The following is a 23260-nucleotide window of genomic DNA, read 5'->3' as shown; positions in this document are numbered from 1 at the left end:
CACAGATGGAAAAGACTATTATTGTTAAAGACCGATCTCCTTGGTTCAATAGGGAGGCTTTAGAGAAGATGAGGGAAAAAGACATAAGGAAAGAAATAAGAATCGGTTAATAAATGGAAGTACATAGGTAGAATACAAAAGTGCAATATGTCAGTAAAGCACCTATTAAGAAGGGAAAAAAGGCGAATGCTATAAGAAAGGGAATGGCAAAGCAGCAACAGACATAGAAAACTTAATTCGTCTCCTAAATTGTAAAATAGGAAGTGTGAATAAAAAAAAGGCTACCAGAGGGTACAGTGACCAGAAACTAACAAATAATTTTCTAGTATTCTCTAAGAACAAAATAGAAAATATATCATTTAGAAATTTCAACATCAGATAAGTGCTACACCAGATACAGATTTGAAATCAATGATATAACACAAGACCACCGGGATTATCATGAGAGCAAAGAAAACAAACTGTGCTGTTGATCCAATGACAATATCTGAAGTAACTGGAGAACGAAAATTTTCTAATATAATGACAAGAAAACTAAATACAAACATCGATGAGTATAAGTTTCCCAAATCTGAGAAAATGGCTATAGTCACACCTGTTCTGATAAGTTCTCTAGATTATCGGGAATTAAGCTCGTATGGATCTATTTTGAATCTATCTTTTATTTCAAAACTGCTTGAATATCTAATTCTTGAACAGCTAAATAGTCACTTAGAAGAGATAAAAGGTTTGCCAGGAAACCAATCTGCCAAGAGAAAATTGTACTCTACAGAGACATCTATCTGCTCTGTTGTAAATTATATGCTGGAGATGATGGTTGAAAAGAAACTGGATTTTGATACAAAGCAAAAAATCTATTTTTGGGTGAGATGGCCATGTCGTCCTGATGGAAGGTTCCTATTAGAAGCTTTCTAGGGGATATTTGGCTACAGTGATACTCCCAGAGAAATGACCGTAGGTCTCCAGAATTCTAACTCCTGGCGCGAATATCATTAAAAATTTTCTTACGGATATCGCATAATATCAGGAGACGTATATCTTGATAAGACACATGGCAAACTTCACCCTGAATAGCGTTTTCGCTTTGAGGGGGAAGAGTGGCGAAATTGAAGGGGAGACGTTATCAAGGTTACCCTTCCTCCCCTACTATTACAGGGCACCAAGATGGCGCTCATTCCTTGTAGCATTGAGCATGGGGCTACAAATATAGTAGTTTCGGGTAAGATTATTACCTTAGCCTTTTCTTAGAAAAGGAGGGTGGGTCCATCAGGACGACATGGCCATCTCAACCAAAAATAGATTTTTCGCTTTGCTTTAAAATCCGTTTTTGGGGCTCAAGCCATGTCGTCCTGATGGAACTTTGCCAGAGAATTACTTGAAAGTATTGTATCTGTGGATTTGTATAATGTCCTCAACCTTGGATTAGCTTTTATATGGTCATCCAGACCATTGAGAGATATGACGATACCGTTATACATCACTAACACTAATCATAGAACAATGTTAGGGCTTCCGGCCCCCTGCATGGAAGTGTCTTTGCTAAACAGTAAAAAGCTTCAAGGTTTGTATACGTGTAGGAACAAATATAAGTATCAATCAGATCTATTTGTTTATAAGTATCAGTACAATAAGTAGGAATTTTACTTAGGAAAATAATTAAAAGAACTCCTGCTACATTTCCTTATGCTACTTATAGAGCGAAATAAGGCAAAATTACACATTTTATTCATTTATTTAAGTTAAATGAGTAAATGGACTAACATGTGTGATGAATATAAAAGAATATTATACATTCAACATATACAGACAATGTTTTTCTACGTGAAAGGGAAGAAAAAGGTTATTGCCACTCATAATAATTGATAAAGTTATCAAGATAATTTTTACTGTAAATGTTGGATACTATCAACACTGTGTACAATGTACACATGGCACAAGTGTCATTTGTATAATTCTTCACCTGAAATTAAACAGTCTCAGTGTCTCCAGGATGACACTCACATAAAAGGATATCGCACTAGAAAGAGTCAACATCTTTTCACCCGAATTAAAAGTCCCAATCAATTCACTGTTCATTGCAGCACTAGACGACAGGTATCACTACACTACCTGCCGCCACCACATAATATTTGAGTTCGTGCACTTGCTTCGCATAATGTTTGTAAAACACTCTAGAGGACTTCCAACCAGTGTATGAGCGAAGACACTCAAATTCCATATACTGAAAAAGGTTCAGTGAGGAAGCAGTTTTTCTCGGATCATGGCCTGCGGGTGTACTGTCAGGATCCGCTTTGCGAATGAAGTAGGTAGCTTTGCCCTCAGCTGTTTTAGAGATCGGTTTGATCCTAAGGTTTCACCTTTGAAGAGCTGTCCTCCCCTGAAGTCTGAAGTTATTTGAAGATAGACCTTTAGACATTCTACTGGACATAGAGAGACATCTTCCCTCAGAGGGCAGATTCTCCAGGGATCCCACCTTTTGGTGGGTAGCTCGTTCTTGGCGAGAAAGGTAGGATCAGGAAAGAGATTCAGTTCTCCCGCTTCTGTGAACTGAATATTGCCCTCGTCTCTTGATAGGGCTACTCTTTCACTAACTCTAGCCCCTGAGGCTATAGCGAACAGGAAAATCCCTTTTGGGTTAGATCCTTAAGAGAACAATCTTCATCGTTCAAGGCTGAAGCGTAGTGCAAGACTTGATCCAGAGACGATGAAATCGGCTTCGGAAGGGCTGCATGTCTAAGTCTAGCCCATGCTTTCAGGAACTTGTTAAAGATTTCGTTCGTCAGGTCCACGTGGAAGGCGTATAGAAAATGTCTAGTCTAGGCTGATTTGCATGTAGTTATTGTGTTGGCAGCCAAGCCTTTTTCATGAAGGTGGATGAAAAAGGACAAGCATAAGTGTATTGAGATTTCTCTTGGCCTTTTTGCTTTAACAAAAGCAACCCACTTTTCCAAGACAATTCGTATTGTCTTCTGGTTGACTTTGACTTGCATTCTTCTAAGAAGTTTATACTGCCTTTTGAGATCCTAAAACTTTTCTTTACCGCCAAGGCGAGAAAATCATGAGATGAAGATTTTGGGTTCTCTGTGATGAAGCGAAGACAGTCGACTTCTGAACCAGATAAGATGGAGCTGGGTTCGGTAGAGGGACCAACCTCAGCTTCAGTTCCATCACTAGTGGGAACCAATTGCTCCTGGGCCACTTGGGGGCCACTAGTGCTGTAGTTCCCTTGAAGGATCTCAGCTTGTTGAGGACCTTCAGCAGGAGACTGGTTGGAGGGAACAGGTAAATCCGGTTTCAAGCGTTCCAATCGAGGGACATGGCGTCGTTTCTTCTGCCCACAGCCTAATTAAGAATGGACTATGATGAAAATGGAACAAGTCTCATAGACAGCAGCCCCTCCGAAGCCCATTTCATGGTCTTTGGACAAAGTCTTGCACTACACTTCAGCCTTGAATAATGAAGATTGTTCTCTTAAGGATCTAACCGAAAAAAGTGATTTTCCTGTTCGCTATAGCCTAAGGGCTGGAGTTAGTGAAATAGTAGCCCTATCAATAAACGAGGGCAATATTCAGTTCACAGAATCGGGAGAACTGAATCTCTTTCCAGATCCTACCTTTCTTGCCAAGAACGAGCTACCCACCAAAAGGTGGGATCCCTGGAGAATCTGCCCTCTGAGGGAAGATGTCTCTCTATGTCCAGTAGAATGTCTAAAGGTCTATCTTCGAAGAACTTCAAACTTCAGGGAAGATCAGCTCTTCAAAGGTGAAACCTCAGGATCAAACCTATCCCTAAAATAGCTGAGGGCAAAGCTCACCTACTACATTCGCAAAGCGGATCCTGACAGTACACCCGCAGGCCATGATCCGAAAAAAACTGCTTCCTTACTGAACTTTCAGTATATGGATTTTGAGCGTCTTCGCTCAAACACGGGTTGGATGTCCTCTAGAGTGTTTTACAAACCTTATGCAAAGCAAGTGCACGGACTCAAACGTTATGTGGTGGCGGCAGGTAGTGTAGTAAAACCTGTCGTCTAGTGCTGTGATGAACAGTGAATTGATTGGGACTCTCTATTCGGGCGAAAAGATGTTGACTCTTTCTAGTGCAATATCCTTTTATGTGAGCGCCACCCTGGTGACACTAAGAATGTTCAATTTTAGGTGAAGAATTATACATATGACACTTGTGCCATGTGTACATTGCACACAGTGTTGATAGTATCCAACATTTACAGTAAAAATTATCTTGATAATCTTATCAATTATTATGAGTGGCATTAACACTTTTCTTCCCTTTCAGGAACGAAAAACATTTTCTGTATATGTTGAATGTATAATTTTCTTTTATATATATATATTACACATGTTACTCCATTTACTCATTCAACTTAAATAAATGAATAAAATGTGTAATTGCGTCTTATTCCACCCCATAAGTAGCAAGATAAAAAGTAGCAGGAGTTCTTGTACTTATTTCCATAAGTAAAATTCCTACTTATTGTACTGATACATAGAAACAAATAGATCTGATTGATACTTATATTTGCTCCTACACGTATACAAACCTTGAAGCTTTTTACTGTCTAGCAAAGACACTTCCCTGCAGGGGGCAGGAAGCCCTAACATTGTTCCATGATTAGTGGAAGTGACGTATAACGGTATCGTTATATCTCTCAATGGTCTATAAAAGCTAATCCAAGGTTAAAGCACTTATACAAATCCACAGATACAGTACTTTCAAGTAATTCTCTGGTAAACTTCCATCAGGACGACATGGCTTGAGCCCTCAAAAACGGATTTTGAAGCAAAGCAAACATCTTTTTTTGGGTGGGATGGCCATGTCGTCCTGATGGACCCACCCTCCTTTTCTAAGAAAAGGTTTAGGTAATAATCCCTCCCGAAACTACTATATCTGTAGCACCATGCTCAATGCTACATGGAATGAGCGCCATCTTGGAGCCCTGTAATAGTAGGGGAGGAAGGGTAACTTTGATAACGGCTCCCCTTCAATTTCGCCACTCTTCCCCCTCAAAGTGAAAACGCTATTCGGGGTGAAGATTGCCATGTGTTATATCAAGATATACGTCCCCTGATATTATTCGATATCCGTAAGAAAAATTTTAAGGATAATCGCACCAGGAGTTAGAATTCTGGAGACCTACGGTCAATTCTCTGGAAGTATCACTGTAGCCAAATATCCCTTAGAAAGCTGCCATTAGGAACCTTCCATCAGGACGACATGGCTTGAGCCCAAAAATGTATTTTAACATTATTTGTTCTTATTGTTGCTGTGATACAGTTGTGCATTAACTGCTACTAAATGCTCTACCTTCCATCGGCACTGAAGTAAAAGCCTTTAGATACCTAAAAGACTAATTATACAATAAGCTCCCACTTGACATCATAAACATTGAAGATTATAAGGCTTTCAAGAGAAACTTGGAGACTGTTCCCTAAGTGCTTTGATAATGTGGATTTGGCAAAAACGAGTAATATGCAGTGTGCAATCTTGAATGCTTTTGACCGAATATAATAAAATGACTGTGAAAGTCATGTGGATATGATGGTTTCCCTGCTTTACAGGTCCAGAAAAGAAGGCATAAAGTAAAGTGATACGATCATTGTAAATACTCCTACATTATGGAAAGTAAACTTATTAGACAGTAATTTTTCAGGTCTTTTCTGGCTCTTTTTTTGTGAATTAGTGCAATGATAAAGTTTTTCAAAGCTGTAGGTATAGAACATTCTTGCAGACATTTAGTGTAGAGTTCAGTGAGTTTTACTACTTTGAAATCTCCTCCATTCAATATTAAATCAATTAAGAGGCCATCTTCTCCCGCTGGTTTGTCTCTTTTCATGCCTTTTAATCCTTTCTTTACTTCACCTACTGCTACGTTTGATACTGGCTTAGGTGTTTCATTATTTCTAATGGTGAAATTATTTCTTAGGACACTATTGTATAGTATTGTATAGAAATCTTCTAAAATTTTTATCACTCCATCTCTATTCAAAATAATATTTCCATTTCCATCCTTTAGAGTTAACATCTGTTGACGACCTTTTCCAAGTCTTTTCATCAATTTCATGTTTCTTTCTTTCGTTGGTTTTTTCTCAGTTTTGGTCGGATTTTGTTTACGAATATCTTGGGATTTTTGTTTGTTTACTGTTTTGGATAGTTCTTCAAATTCTATTTCATCCCTCTTTGATTTTACCCCCATATCCAATTTTTTCTTTATTAGGATTTTGGTCTGCTCTGGTAGTTTTCCTCGATCTTGTTTAGGAACTCTTCCACCTATCTCTTGTACTGATTAAAATTTGGTTAATTTACTACTAATTTCTTCTTTACTTGCTTCCATTTCACCGTACAGCTTGAAGTACTTATTTTGTATTACTAAACTCATAAGATTTTTTTCTTGTTACAGGGTTTTTTTTCTCTAAATAGATTTTTCATTGTATTTCCTTATATCTAAATAAAAAATTTTGCTTCTCACTATTCTAATATTGTTTGACTTTAACTTCTTTAACACTGTTATATCTTTAAGTGAATTGACTTTCTTCGCTAGGAATAAAATCTATTCAATTTTGGTTTTTTTCTATTTTGGCTTCTCTGTACCCGTTTTCTGTTCCTTTTTATAAAAGGAAGCATTTAGGATTTTAAAATTATTTCTTTTAGCAAATTCTATAAGCATGTCTCCTCTGTCATTCCTTGTGCCTACTACAAATTTACCCACTGATGATTTTCTTCTCTTCTCTTGGCCTATAATAGAAGTGAAATCACCCTATTAAATATATATTGAATCTCATGCTTTTTGTTATAGAAATCTCCCGATCTTCATAAAAAGATTTTATCTCTAACTATGTTTGGGATGTTGTTGGTGCAATATATATATATATATATATATATATATATATATATATATATATATATATATATATATATATATATATATATATATATATATATATATATATATATATATATATATAAATATATATATATATATGTATATATATATATATATATATATATATATATATATATATATATATATATATATATATATATATATATATATAACGGATTTTGAGCAAAGCGAAAAATCTATTTTTGGGTGAGATGGCCATGTCGTCCTGATGGAAGTTCCTATAGGGTAGCTTCATAGGGTATATTACAACTACGGCGATATTCCCAGAAAATTTACCTTAAGGTACCAGAATTCTAACTCCTGGAGCGAATATCCCTCCTGAAAGGGATATCGCGACATATCAGAGGACGTATTCTTGACACGCCACATGGCAATCTGCACCCTGAACAGAGATTTCGTCTCGCAGGGGGCAATTGGCAAGAAACGAATTCGGGAAAGAAAAAGGGGGAGCCGCTCCCAAGGCTCCCTATCTCCCGTTTCGTAAGCGTGCCTGGCGCCATCTGTATTCCTTGTAGCGTACACGAGGTGCTACAGATACTGTATGTAGGGAGGGGTCCTACAGCCCTTTCTTAGAAAGGCAAGGGCGGGTCCATCAGGACGACATGGCCATCTCACCCAAAAATAGATTTTTCGCTTTGCTCAAAATCCGTTTTTTGGGCTCAAGCCATGTCGTCCTGATGGAAGTATACCAGAGCATTACTGTATCTGTGGATTCTCAGAACGTGCCGTACTCCCCGGAAGTAATTTTTCCCGGTCGACTAGACCTAGAGACCTAAGATGTTACCGTTATACATCTTTTCAACTAACTATAAACCATGTTAGAGCTTCCTGCCCCCTACAGGGAAGAGTCCTACTAGACTCTGGAAAGGTCTCGAAGAGTACATATACCTATGTATGACTACCAAGCAAGCTAATATAGTGGTCTCACCCTATACTAAGTAAAGCATAGTTTGTAAAGAACCACTGCGTCAATATGAAATATCTACCAGTTATCCGCACAATACTTGTATTGGACGAAGGTTTATATCCGCATAGGAAGAAACTAGTAAAACCGCCCTCGTCCCTTTATGGGACGGAGTCCTCCCGTTAAGGGAATCATAAACCAATGCAACATAGCTTGCATAAAGGAACAATTCTATTAGAATTATCCCAGATAAGGTACATAGAGTAAATGCTCAATTATACCAATAAATTGACACAGGTGAAAGAGACGCAAGGTTCTCAAGAACAAGTTTATTGACAGACAATAAATAGACAGGTTAACAACAATTATGTATATATATATATATATATATATATATATATATATATATATATATATATATATATATATATATATATATATATATATATATATATATATATATATATATAAATATATATATATATATATATATATATATATATATATATATAAATATATATATATATATATATATATATATATATATATATATATATATATATATATATATATATATATATATAAAAAGAGAATAACCCAAAACTTTAAGCATAAGTATGATAGTAAACAGAACTTGTTTATCTGAAAGAAAAAACATCAAATGCCACTTTTTTAAGATACCGAGGTATCAAGTCATAAAAGTCTGTATTACAAATCAATCACATTAGCGTTAGAAACGCTCGGCACACATGTCTGCACTTATGCTAGGTTCACCTTTGGAAATGGAACAGTCTATATGGGCACTCGGTGCCCTCATTTAGTTTGCAGTACAGTATGTACCTACACACTCACCCTGGACTTAATCGTCCCAATTAAAGCCACTGTTCCTCGCAGAGTTAAACAGTAGGGTTAACAACACGACCCACTGCTACCACAGATCTCTTTAGTTCCTCTACTTGCTTCGCATAGTGGCGAAAGAACACTCTGGAAGACTTCCAGCCAGTGTATGAACGGAGATGTTTAAAGTCCATACAATTAAAGAAATTTAAGGATGAGGCAACTTTCCTCGGATCGTGACCTGCGGGTGTACTGTCAGGATCCGCTCTGCGAATAAAATATATGATTTTCACTCTGAGTTGATTCAGAGATAAATTTGAGCCTGATGTTTCTCCCCTGAATAATTGACCACCCTTGAAGTCTGAAGTTCTACGAAGATAGACCTTTAGGCATTCTACTGGACATAGAGATGCATCTTCTTTCAGAGGGCAGATTCTCCAGGGACCCCACCTGTTGGTGGGTAACTCATTCTTGGCGAGAAACGTAGGATCCGGAAACAGGTTCAGTTCCCCCCCTTCCAGGAACTGAACACGACCTGCCTCTCTCGAGAGGGCTACGATCTCACTAACTCTGGTCCCGGACGCGAGTGCAAATAGGAAAATAACTTTTTGTGTCAAATCCTTTAACGCAAATTCTTCATTGCTCAACATAGAAGCGAAATGAAGAACTTTGTCTAAAGACCATGAAATGGCCTTTGGAGGTGCTAAAGGTCTGAGCCTAGCCCAGGCTTTCGGAACTTTATTAAAGATCTCGTTACCTAGGTCGACCTGGAAGGCATATAGAATGGGTCTCGTCAAAGCAGACTTACACACTGAAATCGTGTTAGCTGCCAACCCTTGACCATGGAGGTGGATGAAGAAAGATAAGCAGAAGTCTGTCGAGATCTCCTGCGGACTCTTCGCCTTGACAAAGGCCACCCATTTTCTCCAAGATGACTCATATTGCCTTCTAGTAGATTTGCACTTATATTCCTCTAGGAAGTCTATGCTGGCTTTCGAAATCCCGAAACGCTTTCTCACCGCAAGGAAGAGAAAATCATGAGCTGCAGGGTCCGGGTTTTCTGTAATGAAGCGCAGACAGTCGACTTCTGGACTCGCTGGCTTAGAACTGGATGTGGTAGCGGCACAAACTTCAGCTGTAGTTCCAATGCCAAGGGGAACCACACGCTGTTCGGCCACTTGTGGGCCACTATTGCCGCTACCCCCTTGACGGATCTCAGTTTGTTGAGGACCCTCAACAGAAGGTTGTGAGGGGGGAACAGATAAATCCCGGACCATCTGTTCCAGTCGAGGGACATCGCGTCCACTGCTTCCGCTAAGGGGTCCTCGTACGGGGACACATACAGGGGCAACTTCTTGTTGTCTTTCGTCGCAAAGAGGTCTATCTGCAGTTCTGGGACTTGATTCAGAATGAAGGAGAATGATCCTGCGTCTAAGGACCATTCCGACTCTATTGGTGTGAACCTGGATAGAGCGTCCACTGTCACGTTGCGGACTCCTTGAAGGTGAACTGCCGACAGGTACCACTTCTTCTTTTCCGCCAATCGGAAAATGGCCAACATCACCTGGTTGAGAGGTGGTGACCTCGACCCTTGTCGATTCAAGCATCTCACAACTACCTCGCTGTCCATCACCAATCTTATGTGGATCGAGTGACGCGGGGAGACTTTCTTTAAGGTAAGGAGCACTGCCATAGCTTCTAGAAAGTTTATGTGAAAGGTCCTGAATAGCTTGGACCAAGTCCCTTGGACCTTTTTCCGATGAGAGTGACCTCCCCATCCCTCCTTTGAGGCGTCTGAGTGAATCGTCATCGACGGGGGAGGTGGCTGAAGAAGAACCGACTTCTTTAGATGTCTGGCTTAGGACCAAGGCCTGAGAAGAGTACGTAGCCGAGGCGGCACTGGTCTTCTCAGATCTCTTCGTGCGTTTGATGCATAACTTCTCCAAACTCCAAGCTCTGTCACCGAAGCAAACTGGAGAGAGCCTAGTACCCTCTCCTGTTCGCGTCTTGATATCCTTTCGGAATCTAGAAGTCTCTTGACAGAACCCGCTATCTCCTTCCTTTTCTTCGCCGGGATGGAGAAACGGTGTGACAAAAGGTCCCAGTGGATTCCCAGCCACTGGAACTTTTGAGATGGAGAAAGTCGAGACTTTTTTCTGTTGATCTTGAAGCCTAGGTACTCTAGGAACTGGATCACTTGACTGGAAGCTTACAAGCATTCTGTCTCGGATGCTGCCCACACCAGCCAGTCGTCCAGGTAGGCTACTACCTGAATTCCCTTTAGGCGTAATTGTTTGAGAGCTGCGCTCGCAAGCTTCGTGAAAATCCTTGGGGCTATGTTTAGCCCGAATGGCATGGCTCTGAAGGCGTATAGTCTCCGTTGTAGCCTGAACCCTAGGTAGGGGGAGAGTCGACGGCTGATTGGAATGTGCCAATAGGCGTCTGACAAGTCTATAGAGACTGAGTATGCCCTCTTGGGCAGTAAGGTCATTATGTGTTGCAGTGTTAGCATTTTGAATTTGCAATTCACTATGAACTTGTTGAGTGGCGACAAGTCCAGAATGACTCTGAGCTTTTCCGAGTCTTTCTTGGGAACACAAAAAAACCTCCCTTGGAATTTGATGGACTTCACCTTCTGGATCACATTTTTCTCCAACAGTTATTGAACGTACTCCTCCAGAACGGGGGTGGAGTGTTGGAAAAACCGAAGGCACGGGGGTGGAGTGCTGTACCAGCTCCAGCCCAGTCCATTCTTGAGTAGGCTGTGGGCCCAGGGATCGAAGGTCCATCGATCCCAAAATTTCAGCAGTCTCCCTCCTACCGGTATCATTTTACTTGGACTGCCGTCCTGAGGTCTTGCCTCCCTGACCACGACCACCCCTGAATCCCCTTCCCCTTGAGGGGCGCCTAGACGAGCCTCTAGCTGCTCCTCTAGGCTTTGCTCGAAAGGAAGAAGACTGTCCTTCGAACGTTGGGGTGAATGCCGTGGACTGAGTCGACACAGCCTGGGGTACCCACTGAAAAGTGGTCGGGGTTTGTGCCACCATCTGGGGCACTGGAGGCAATGGCAATTGCAGTTGCTGTTGCTGTCTAGAGGGCTTGGCTAGCCGAGACGGTAGCCTAGTCCTCATAGTCTTCCTCTTTGGTTGAGGACCCTCATCCGGGGAAGACTTTCTTTTGATAGCCGGGCCCCACTTCTGGAGAAGGTTTCTATTCTCCACGGCGGCCTTATCAACAACTTCTTTGACCACATCGGTAGGGAAAAGGTCTTTTCCCCAAATGTTGGAGGAGATTAATTTCCTTGGCTCGTGCCTCACCGTAGCCCCGGTGAACACGAACTCCCTACAAGCTCTCCTCGCCTTGACGAAGCCATAAAGGTCATTCGTCACTGTGGCCAGGTGAGTCTTAGCCACCACCATGAACATTTCATGGACCTTGGGGTCACTTGCCATCGTCTCAAGAGTAGTCTGAAGAGACATTGAGGCAGCCAGTCTTTCTTTTGTCTCGAAATCTCTTCGCAAAAGAAAGTCAGACAGCTTGGGGAGGTCCTCGCCGAATTGCCGTCCGGCAATATCAGCCTCCAACTTTCCCTCTGAGAACGTCAGATGGACGTCCTTCCAGTCTTTGTGGTCCATAGGCAGGGCCAGCGACAAGGGTTTACACTCCTCCAGGGAGGGGCAAGGCTTGCCGGCCTCGACTGCTTTTAGGACAGCCGCAAACCCTTTCTGTAAAAAGGGGAAGGCTCTAGCAGGAGAGGACACAAAGGAAGGGAGCTTCTTGCTCAATGCAGCTACCTTCGAGTTAGAGAAGCCCCTCTCCTTCATCGAGGATGAAAGTAGAGCTTGAGCCTTAGCATGGTCCATCACTATGACCTCCTTCGGCTCTGTCTCCTCCTTTGAAGCTGGTTCCTTTCTCAGCCGGACATAACAGTCCGGATATGATGCCTTGCTGGGCCAGAATTCCACCTCCTCTAGGGGAACTGAGCCCAGCTTATCCGAGATGACGATCTTTCCAGTCGTCATCGGCATGTGCTCAGCATACCTCCATGGGTTAGCATCTGAGCACAAGGGAAGGTCTTTCACATTGAGCCTTTTCTAGGGCCCATGCGATTCTGCAAGGCACTGCATCCGCAGTTCCATAGCAGCCGCCTTCTCCTGATTCTCCTTCTGCATTTGTTGGATCATTCCAACAATCGAAGAGAGGGCCTGTCCCAGCTCTACTGGGAGACCGCCCGATGTTGAGGGAATAGGCTCCGGAATCTGAACCGGAGTAGCCGACACCTCGTCGACCTCTTCCTCTACGACGTCCGGGGCTTGAACTTCATCCTGGCCTTCTGCCAGGAGGTCTTCTTCCAAACGCTCGTCCATGTCAGACATCCTGTCATCTAACTGGATGTCTTGCATCGCGACCGCGACTTCAGCATCCACCTGGATCTGACTTTGGGGGATCTCCTCTTGAGGCTGGGGAATCACTGCATCAGCTGATGCCTTAGGGAAAAGATACGCCCTCATCTTCTCACTTGGAAGATAAGGGCCAGAGGTGTTCTTTTGGAAGCCCCTTACCCAGGTACGAAGCTTCTCCCTTGCTATATCCCTTGATTCCGCCGTCCTAGGGGAATCAAAGGCCTCAGTAATCAGGTTAGTGCACACAGTACATAACTGAGGGTCCCAATACTGGAGATCATCCTTGGAGACAGCGCATGCTGCGTGTCTCCTACAAAACTCATGTCCGCAGAGGTTCTTGCTGCGGACGTTGCAGAAAACATTTCCGCACTTCGGAGGGTCCTCCTGTAAAGAGAAGAAATTTCCATGAGTATCAAGTGAACTATGTATCACTGGATATGCATAGTATAGCATAACAATTCAGAAAGGAAAGACACACACTTGTGTTTCCCTCACAACCCATTGTTGCAGCCTTCCAGATAATAAAATCAAATGGTTAATCTCTTCTAGAGTAACCAATGCAAAGTTTCCAGAGGAAACAGGTGAAGCTCACATCTAAGCAATGATTTTAAAATCCTGGATAATAGACAGGAAAGAACTCACTTTCCTATCTGTAGGGCAACAGCAAAGGACTGTGCAAGAAAACACAAAAGTGTTAGAACACACAGTGCTGTACCAAAACCCATACTATAGTTTTCTTCTTACTGTATATGTTATACTGAAGAATACTAGTACAGTATAGGAGGATACGTGCCGGCCAGCAACACACCATAACTAGCTTTAAAGTATACTACTTAACAGCTATAAGGCGGCAGAACTCTGGTTCAAATGCATGTGCCGGCCGGCAGCAATTGCCGGCCGGCAACAGCCAATGTCGGCCGGCAATGGCTGCCGGCCGGCAACTACACAAGGTAGTACCCAGCTGCCGGCCACACTCTTGGTGACCGGCAGACAAAGGCTGACATTAGCCGGCCGGCAAAGGTACAGGACCGATGCCAGCCGGCAGCAAAAGAACCAGAGGACTACAACCGCCCGGCTGCCGGCCTCATAGGCCGGCAGCCGGGTCGGGTAAAGCACTAGAAGAAAAACAGGATGGATGCCGGGATAAGAGTGTACACCACCTCCAAGCCCGGCAATCCGAAAGAGTGCATATAAGGAAGGGGAGAATCTAATTCAGGCTTCCTGACCAATGCCGTCTGGCTCTACAGGCAGGCATGGATGAGGGACCAAGGGAGGTCCGGGCAGCACTCAAAATATAAGACCCTTGCCGGCCGGCAGCTCTGCCGGCCGGCAAGGGGCTGAGTCAATTCCACATCCTAACCTATTCTAGGTCCAGATGTAGAACGATGTACAGTACTGTAATGGCTAGGCCATTACGGAGATAGAGGGGGAAGGGACAAAAGAAGGTCCTATCAACCTTGCTTTAGTGACGGATCACCCGCAGCCAAGAAACTCATCTTAGCCTAAGGGAGATCCAAGGGGGGAGGTCAGCAATACTTGCCAGCTCCCAGAGCACCAAAGCAAGGAAGGTGTTGCTACTCCCAGGGAAAAAAACTTATCCTCACCCGAGAACAGCAACAGGGACTAGTCTGGTAGATCACAAAAGAAGGAATCATATCCACAGAAACCTTCGGTAGTGACCTGAGGAGGCTAAGCCACCTCTGTCTGTGTCAGGCCAGCGAGGGAGACTCTACCCCAAGCCAGACAAACACAGACTCAGACTAAAAAACTCTGTTGTTCTGTCCCTCTTTGAACCAGACTTACTGGAACAGGAAGGTACAGTAACACCCCAGTATAGTTTTATCGAAAATTAATTCAGATAAATCACTTAGGGATAAGCCCAAGGCTTAAACAGAGGGAAAGGGATTGCATACCTTTTCCGAAGAAAAGAAAGCAACCGGGGAGTATGAGAAAGTACACTAAGGCTCCATAATCAACTTAGCCTAGGCACCAAAAGAATCGATTACCTAAATCACCGAAACTCACTCGTATACTATCTTGGAAATATTCCACATAATCTTAAATGTATAAAACATAGCCTAAAGTTTCAATAAAATTTTAATACACTCGGAAAAACCAAAATCATGCATGAAGTACTAGGACCAAACGACTAGGCTACATGGCCTAGCATAGGCCAGAATGGCGAATACTTCGCCAAAATAATACTAAGCACGAAAGTAAATCCTATGTAATGCTAAATAGCTAAAATTTATTAAAGCAAAACAACCGGGAATGTCGCTCTGACTAACTAAACTTATACCTAGCGAGCGACAGCGTCCATGACGCCTCAGGTAGGCTACGGCTCTTGTAACAAAGATTAATCCTATTAATCACTCAAAAATTTACCAAGAGCCTACATTTATACATAAAAGACATGGTACTCAACTTATCAGAGGCCGACGAAGATGGAGAAGCCATGAAAAGCAGAATAAATCCAAGATTTGCGAGAAACACAGGAAAAAACACCGAGTTGTTAAGCTACGCAAAAAGGAATACAGATGGCGCCAGGATTGGCGCCAGGCACGCTTACGAAACGGGAGATAGGGAGCCTTGGGAGCGGCTCCCCCTTTTTCTTTCCCGAATTCGTTTCTTGCCAATTGCCCCCTGCGAGACGAAATCTCTGTTCAGGGTACAGATTGCCATGTGACGTGTTAAGAATACGTCCTCTGATATGTCGCGATATCCCTTTCAGGAGGGATATTCGCTCCAGGAGTTAGAATTCTGGTACTTTAAGGTAAATTCTCTGGGAATATCGCCGTAGTTGTAATATACCCTAGGAAGCTACCCTATAGGAACTTCCATCAGGACGACATGGCTTGAGCCCATATATATATATATATATATATATATATATATATATATATATATATATATATATATATATAGGCCTATATATATATAGGCCTATATATATATATATATATATATATATATATATATATATATATATATATATATATATATATATATATTTATATCTATATATATATATATATATATATATATATATATATATATATATATATATACATTTATAAATGTATATATATGTATGTGTGTAGGTGTGTGTGTATGTTTGTGTGTGCATTTGTGTATGTATGCATGTATTAGTTAAAATACGTTGGTATCCGACTTATGTAACGTGTTATTAAAGTACTTGTTTCATTCCGAAATTCACTAATGGAAAATGATCCATTAATATTGTTTTGTTAGCAAAATATAATAAGATTTGTTAACAATGATGAAAATGACTTGGAATCTCTTAGCAGGAATATAGAAGTAAGTTTTACCAATTAGCCTTTTACGTCTTCATATCTCGAGGTGGGGAATATCAAGATTTTCTTAACCCCTAAAATAATTACGGTGATATAATTAGTAATGGTAGTATTTATATCTATTATCATTATCATGAAGTATTATGTATTTGTACAGTCATATCTATATCAATAACGTACAGGAATTGTGATTTTCAATTAATCTATTATGACATATACAGATCTAATGAGGTGTGTGGTGCGGTAAAGTCTATTGCTTTGTGAGAAATCTACAAGTTCCCAGAGTAATCAGGTCGATATAAGTAAAATATCCACCCAACAAACCCAAAATTGCTAGAACAGATTTTTCAACTGAATTTGGTAAGTTTTAGTGTACTTTATAACATATTAAGTAATTACCAAAGTAGGACCAATAAAAAAAGTGTTTTTCAATATGGCCTCCAAGATACCCACCGGAACTCTACAACTGTTAACTCAAATTTGATGATCTTGGTGTATATTTCTAGATTTTTGGCGGCAAAGAACGCATCAAGATTATAAAAAGAAATATAACCCAAAAAATCCAACATGGCGTCAGAAAAGAACACATTTCAATAATTTCTATAGCATATAGAGTAAGTTAAGTTTTTTACCTGCATTAGCTTCCATATGTTCAGTGCTGCCTTACCTAAATGATAACATCTAATTTGTAGTATAGCTGAATACAAGCAAAAATTTATAATTTTATAGCACACACTACACATAGTTAGAAACTCTATAATTAACTTATTTCTCCTCCATCCATTCAATTTGCATTGGTTGATTCATCATTCTCATTATACGTACGTATGTGGATAATATGTCGAATTAGATCTAACTGGATAACTAATTTTTATTCTTCTCTTTTTCAGATAGGATTCACTAATGCGTACAAGCCCAGCCAGTTAAGCTCTTTGTCCAATCTGCTAGGTGATCGAGGATTCCAGTAATAACCGTATTGCAATTCAGTGGAAGGTGGTAAACGGAATAAATGAAACTAAAGTTAAGCATAAGTACAATCTTTTAATTGAAGCCGGTACTAAAATGCATGAACTATTTATTATTATTATTATTATTATTATTATTATTATTAGCAAAAGCTACAACTCTAGTTGGAATAGCAGGATGATATAAGCTCAAGGGCTCCAACAGGGAAAAAAATAGCCCAATGAGGAAAATAAATACAGCAAATAGATAAACTAGAAGGGAAGTGATGAAATTTTAATGTGAAATATTTCAAGAACAGTAACAACATTAAAACAGGGTTTTCATTTATAAACTATAAAAAGAGACATATGACAGCCCGTTCAACATCAAAGCATTTGCTGCAAGTTTAAACTTTTTAAAGTTTCATCGATTGAACTACCTGATTAGGAAGATCATTCCACAACTTGGTCAAAGCTAGATTAAAACTTCTCGATACTGTGTAATATTGAGCCTAGAAAATATTATGATAAATTTTCTCTAGCTAATTTGAGGTAGCTAACTTCATTTCCAATATCAGCTGTCCATTTAAGTTACATCTGGAGGTGATATCAAATAAATATTACAAATTAGACATTTTTTATTGATTTTTACTTACAAAAAATGTAAGGTAATTCGATTATCCATTGTATAATGTTAAAATTCAAGTTCTTACATTAGACTAGGCTGATTCGTCTTCTGTTTTGTTCTGGTGTATTCTGCCAATGTGGGCACACGAACTTTGACATTTGCAGAGAAGCATACAGCATTGTCTCTGTAAACAAGCACTTAAAAGGAACCTTATATTCAGTCTTACTCTGGTAAATGACAAGCTCCGACAAGTTCCTTGAAATGGTGAGAGTTGTTGTGTAGACTGGAGTTGGCGCAGTCTGAACATTTTTGCTGCCATCCCCATTCTATTGGGGATACTGGATCTGGGGCTTTCACAAGAGTATATTACCGCAGTGCTGGGAACTTGCGTCACCAGTTGCTCCATTGGTTCATTATGTCGACGACGGAACGACTATTTCATCGAAGCTTAACGCAATGATGCTAAAATTAAAGACAAAAACGTCGCAATAACGTTGGCACAAATACATTATTGCAAACAGAATCTTGCGTCATTTTCCCCTTAGAAACAAGTTTTCTGTGTAATCATTTAATCATGTTGCTCTAGTGCCAATTTAATTCAATTTTGCTTTTAATTTGTTTTTCATGGGACTTCTCATTTTCTAGTAAAAACTGAATTTTTGGAGAGAGAGAGAGAGAGAGAGAGAGAGAGAGAGAGAGAGAGAGAGAGAGAGAGAGAGAGAGAGAGAGAGAGTTACCATACGTACTAACTAAAAACAACTTTTATTTAGGTAATTAAATCTACCTATTATACGATTTTTACTCTATCAGGCTAATAGTTTATAGATTGTAGTTAGTTTTTACTACTGTGATACTATGATTATGATACAGTAACAAGAATAAAATGAAACTAACTAAACTAAGTAGCTGGTAAGTATAATGAAAAGAAAATACACGAGGCTGAGTTTTACTTTTAATTGAATAATTCATATAATACCAAAGACAAATTAGTATGTTATAAAAAATCAAATATAAATTGATAATATCTATTTTATAGTATGTTCTATCATTTGAATATGATGTTTCACGTAAATTAGATTAATTACTTAAGACTACCGTATCCACCAGTTATGCAATGCTGCAAAAAAACACGCGATATTTTAGGAAAACAAATCACGGATTGACGGCGACGGAACACCTCCCTTGGCAATGACGAATTGACGCTGACGCAATGCCCTCAAACGAGTGACGTGTCCAGCTCTGATATTACCCTACACGTGTTCACTCTGAAATAAGAAGATAATTTTGTTAATGATTAGATAGAATGTTTACATAGCTCATAATATGTGTGAGATTCTAGTAATAAAAAGGATTTCAGCAATCTTGGTCATGAATAGTGTTCCTATTAGTGTATATTTATTAACCTGATATGCAACTCTGAGAAGATCCTGATGCAGAGCATTAGTGCTCGGAGGCAAATGCTCGAAATCTCTTCCTTTATGTAGAGAGTGGGAGCGCCAAGCAGGATCCACAGTCGTGATGTTCTCCATAGTTACACCATAAAACAAAAAGGCGAATCTCTGAAACACAAAGAATGCTGAAGTTCTGTCACATCCTGTTAATGCAGGAAACTCTGGTAATGCTTTTGCCCTTGATAGTTCAAGAATGTATACGTTTTCATGCACTGCATATGCTTGCCTTACTTTCATGTATAACCTAGTCGAGCACACACAATGGTAGACGGCATTAATAGAGATTAAGTCACCAGTGGACAGTTTAGACAACTTCCTCACAAATGAGACAGTGTGTCAAGTGGTTTGCTCAATGATGTATATGGTGATGTCTGAGTGACTGACCTATCTACGCGAGTTTTTACTTGTATAAATGATGGTTGTACTAGATGTATATACCTGGCTCTTTGCAGTTCTTTTTATTTTTAGCAGTAATATTGAAAGCTTTGTGTCCCACATTATGATTATGTATCATCAACTACATTATATTCTCAGCATAACTGTCACCATTATTCCTTACACATACAGAATCAGGTAGTTTCTCTAATTCATTGAGTTCCTGGTTATAATTCACAATATGTCTATAAACAGATAATAGTTTTTTCAGGATTGTTTCTTAATTTAACAGATGATGAGGGATACACAGTTGGATTATGAGGTTTATCTGATTGACATATGAAACGCAAGGCTCCAGTCCAATGTGGCAGGTGTGCTTTCATAATTACCAGAACTTTTTTTTTTTTTTTTTTTTTTTTTGTTAATCACTCTGAATCTGATATCTGAAAAATATCCCCCCCCCCACCCCCCCCCCCACCCCCCCCCCCCAAAAAAAAAAAAACATTAAAAAATGACTGTGAAAGTGTCAGCAAAAGTATTAAGAATCTTAGGTTCCATCAAAATTTAGTGCAATTTTTTTGAATATATAATGCATTTATGTATTTTGATTGATTATTTGACATTTAAACACACCAGAAAGCAACATTAATACCTAAAAAGGAATTCAGTGAACACAAGATAGCTAGAAAACGTGTATCATAATAGTTTCTGACGAACGGTTCCTGAGCTATGACTGGCTCGCATTTTCCAAAATTGCCGGCGGCGGCCAACCTGGATTTTGTGATATGAGGTGTGTCCTTGCATATATTTTTTGCTATGACCTAATTGAACTTCCATACCAATGGGGATCTTTGCATATCGATTTGAAGTAAAATTTCAATTAACAGGTCTGCTAGTTTTTAGTATAACTGTATAGGCAGAATTTTCAGGCAAAAAGAGGACTTTTTGTCTCGTGATAGAAGCAAAACAACCATGATTACTCTCATCAGCAGACACCTAACTAAAAAGAATGTTATGTCATTCACTCATCAAGAGATGCTGAAGTCCATATCGTTAAGGCAACTGTCGAATAATCCAGTCATTGCAACACAGCGTCGGTCAGTGAGAATACAGATTGGCTGATCTTGCACCTTCATTATTCCAGAACAGACAATAAAATCATCTACTTCCATTCTAACACAAACAAACAGTCAAAAGAACACAAAGTATATAGCATTAACCTGTTGAAAGAAACTTTAAGACACGATGTATGCAATGAGTTGCTCTTTGTACATGCCTACTCAGGCTGTAATTCAAATGCATGGATTTTTGGTATCGGAAAAAGCCAGCCTTCCGGATAATAGTGAAATCTGATCCTGTCATAAAATACTGTGCAAGTGCATTCGTCCTTCAAAGCAAATCTCAAAAGAACATCAACTTTTAGGAAAGATCAAATGGTTGATCTCTTTAGTAGCAAATTTAATGTTACGCTATCATCATTGCGCCATACAACTTTTACCAAGAAAGTGGTAACTGCTAAAGCATTTGTCACTCCTTAATGCCTTCCACCAACATCACCTGCAACAAGATTTCATAGCCAACGTGTGTATTTTTCAAATTATGGTATGGATGTTGATAGCAAATGAAATGAACATAACTGAATGAGGATAGAAACGAGGAAAATGATAAGTTAGTTCCAATTATGACCAATAAAAATGCTGTACCTAATGAATTATCCATTGCGATTGTTCCAGGGAATGCAAAACCTCTCGATGCAGCTGCAGATGGTATGGACTCCCCCGAAAACTGTGACAATCCAAACAACACCCAAGAGGTCAATACAGAAAAAGAGGATGACGTTCAAAACTAAACACCCTTAAACTCATTGTACGGACAAAGGTTTTTGTGCATTAAATGGATAGAAAGTGTTGATTTTTTACGGTATGTAGGATTTTCTTTTTTCATAATATACTATTTATGATGCGAATGTGCTCTATGCCTTCAAAAACATGGGAATAGATACCAAGAGCATCAAATTTTAGTTGACAGTTATATAGTTATCCTCATTAAGAGATTTTGGCTGCCATCATGGACGCTATATTAAAAAGAAAAAAACTTTCAGGAATTCCTACTTTGCTAAACGTTTAGCATGTTATAAGTGCACTAAAACCCACCAGAATCTGTCGAGAAATCTATTGTAGTATTTTTTTTTTTCATTAAACTGTCTTTACCGTACTGAAAGAAATCATAATGCATATGTGGAGGAAGAGATTTGAGATCTGTCTCGATTACGAAATTATGCTATATTCTAGTTAGTAGGTGTTCCTATGAGAAAATTTTCAAACCAAGTAAAGAATATCTTTAGTTACATTTTATAAAGTTATGAAAACATAAAGTTCTTTTATTACAAAGATCCATACGAGAGCACTTTAGGAATAAGTTTTTTATTCATGTGAGATGCCTATACAATACGTACCCAAGGGGTTGGGGGTTACGTATTAGGCAAGTATTGCATAGCAGGGGGACGCCTACTGGAATTCAACGTCCTTCGGAATACAGACCGAAAGAGTTTAACTTTCGACTGCTGATACCTCTATTCTCTGTTATACATTACACTTAATTTGTACTGTAATATAATAATCTCTATATCTATTGAAGGTAATGTTGCAAAAATTTCAATGATAAAACATATTTTGGCTTTGTTTAAAAGTGTTGTATTGTATGTTACAATGCATCGAATCGTGTATGAATCACCTCAAAGATAAAATATAATTCTTTCTATTTTTGTAATGTATAGGAGATTAGAATATTTTGTGATGATACTCATTTGTTATTTTTGTAGCATGTATTGCTTACCTGACGCCGGTCAGAGAAAAATTCATCATCATCTCCTCCCACGCCTATTGAAGCAAAGGGCCTCAGTTAGATTTAGCCAGTCGGCTCTATCTTCAGCTTTTAATTCAATACTTCTCCATTCATCATCTCTTACTTCATGCTTCATAGTCCTCAGCCAAGTAGGCCTTGGTCTTCCAAATGCTTTTTGGAGCTCAGTTTAACGTTTAGTGAATTAATCTCTCTTACGAAGTGCGAAGAGTATGGCCAAACCATCTAAATTTACTATTCACCATTATCTCATCCGCATATGTCACTCTAGTAATCTCTCTTATAGTTTCATGTCTAATTCTGTCCTACCACTTAACTCCTAATATTCTTTGAGGGCTTTATTCTCCAATCTAAGCTGTTGGAGATTGTTTTATTGTCATACTGTGACTCATGTACATACAGTAACAATGATCTCGCTGAACAGATACATAGCCTGACTTTTTTATGTAATATAAGGCTATTTGATTTCAAAATATTACTTAAACTAGCCATTATATGATTTGCTTTATTTGAATCTTTCACTCAACTCCAATTCTAATGACCCTGTATTAATTTATTTTACCTAATTAATCCGTTTTCCTTCCAATCATATTTCATCTTCTATTGCATATTCCGTTCTC

The sequence above is a fragment of the Palaemon carinicauda genome, chromosome 30 (assembly GCF_036898095.1).
Source record: "Palaemon carinicauda isolate YSFRI2023 chromosome 30, ASM3689809v2, whole genome shotgun sequence".
Taxonomy (NCBI): Eukaryota; Metazoa; Arthropoda; class Malacostraca; order Decapoda; family Palaemonidae; genus Palaemon; species Palaemon carinicauda.
The sequence above is the reverse complement of the archived record's forward strand: the minus strand, read 5'-3'. Positions refer to the sequence as shown.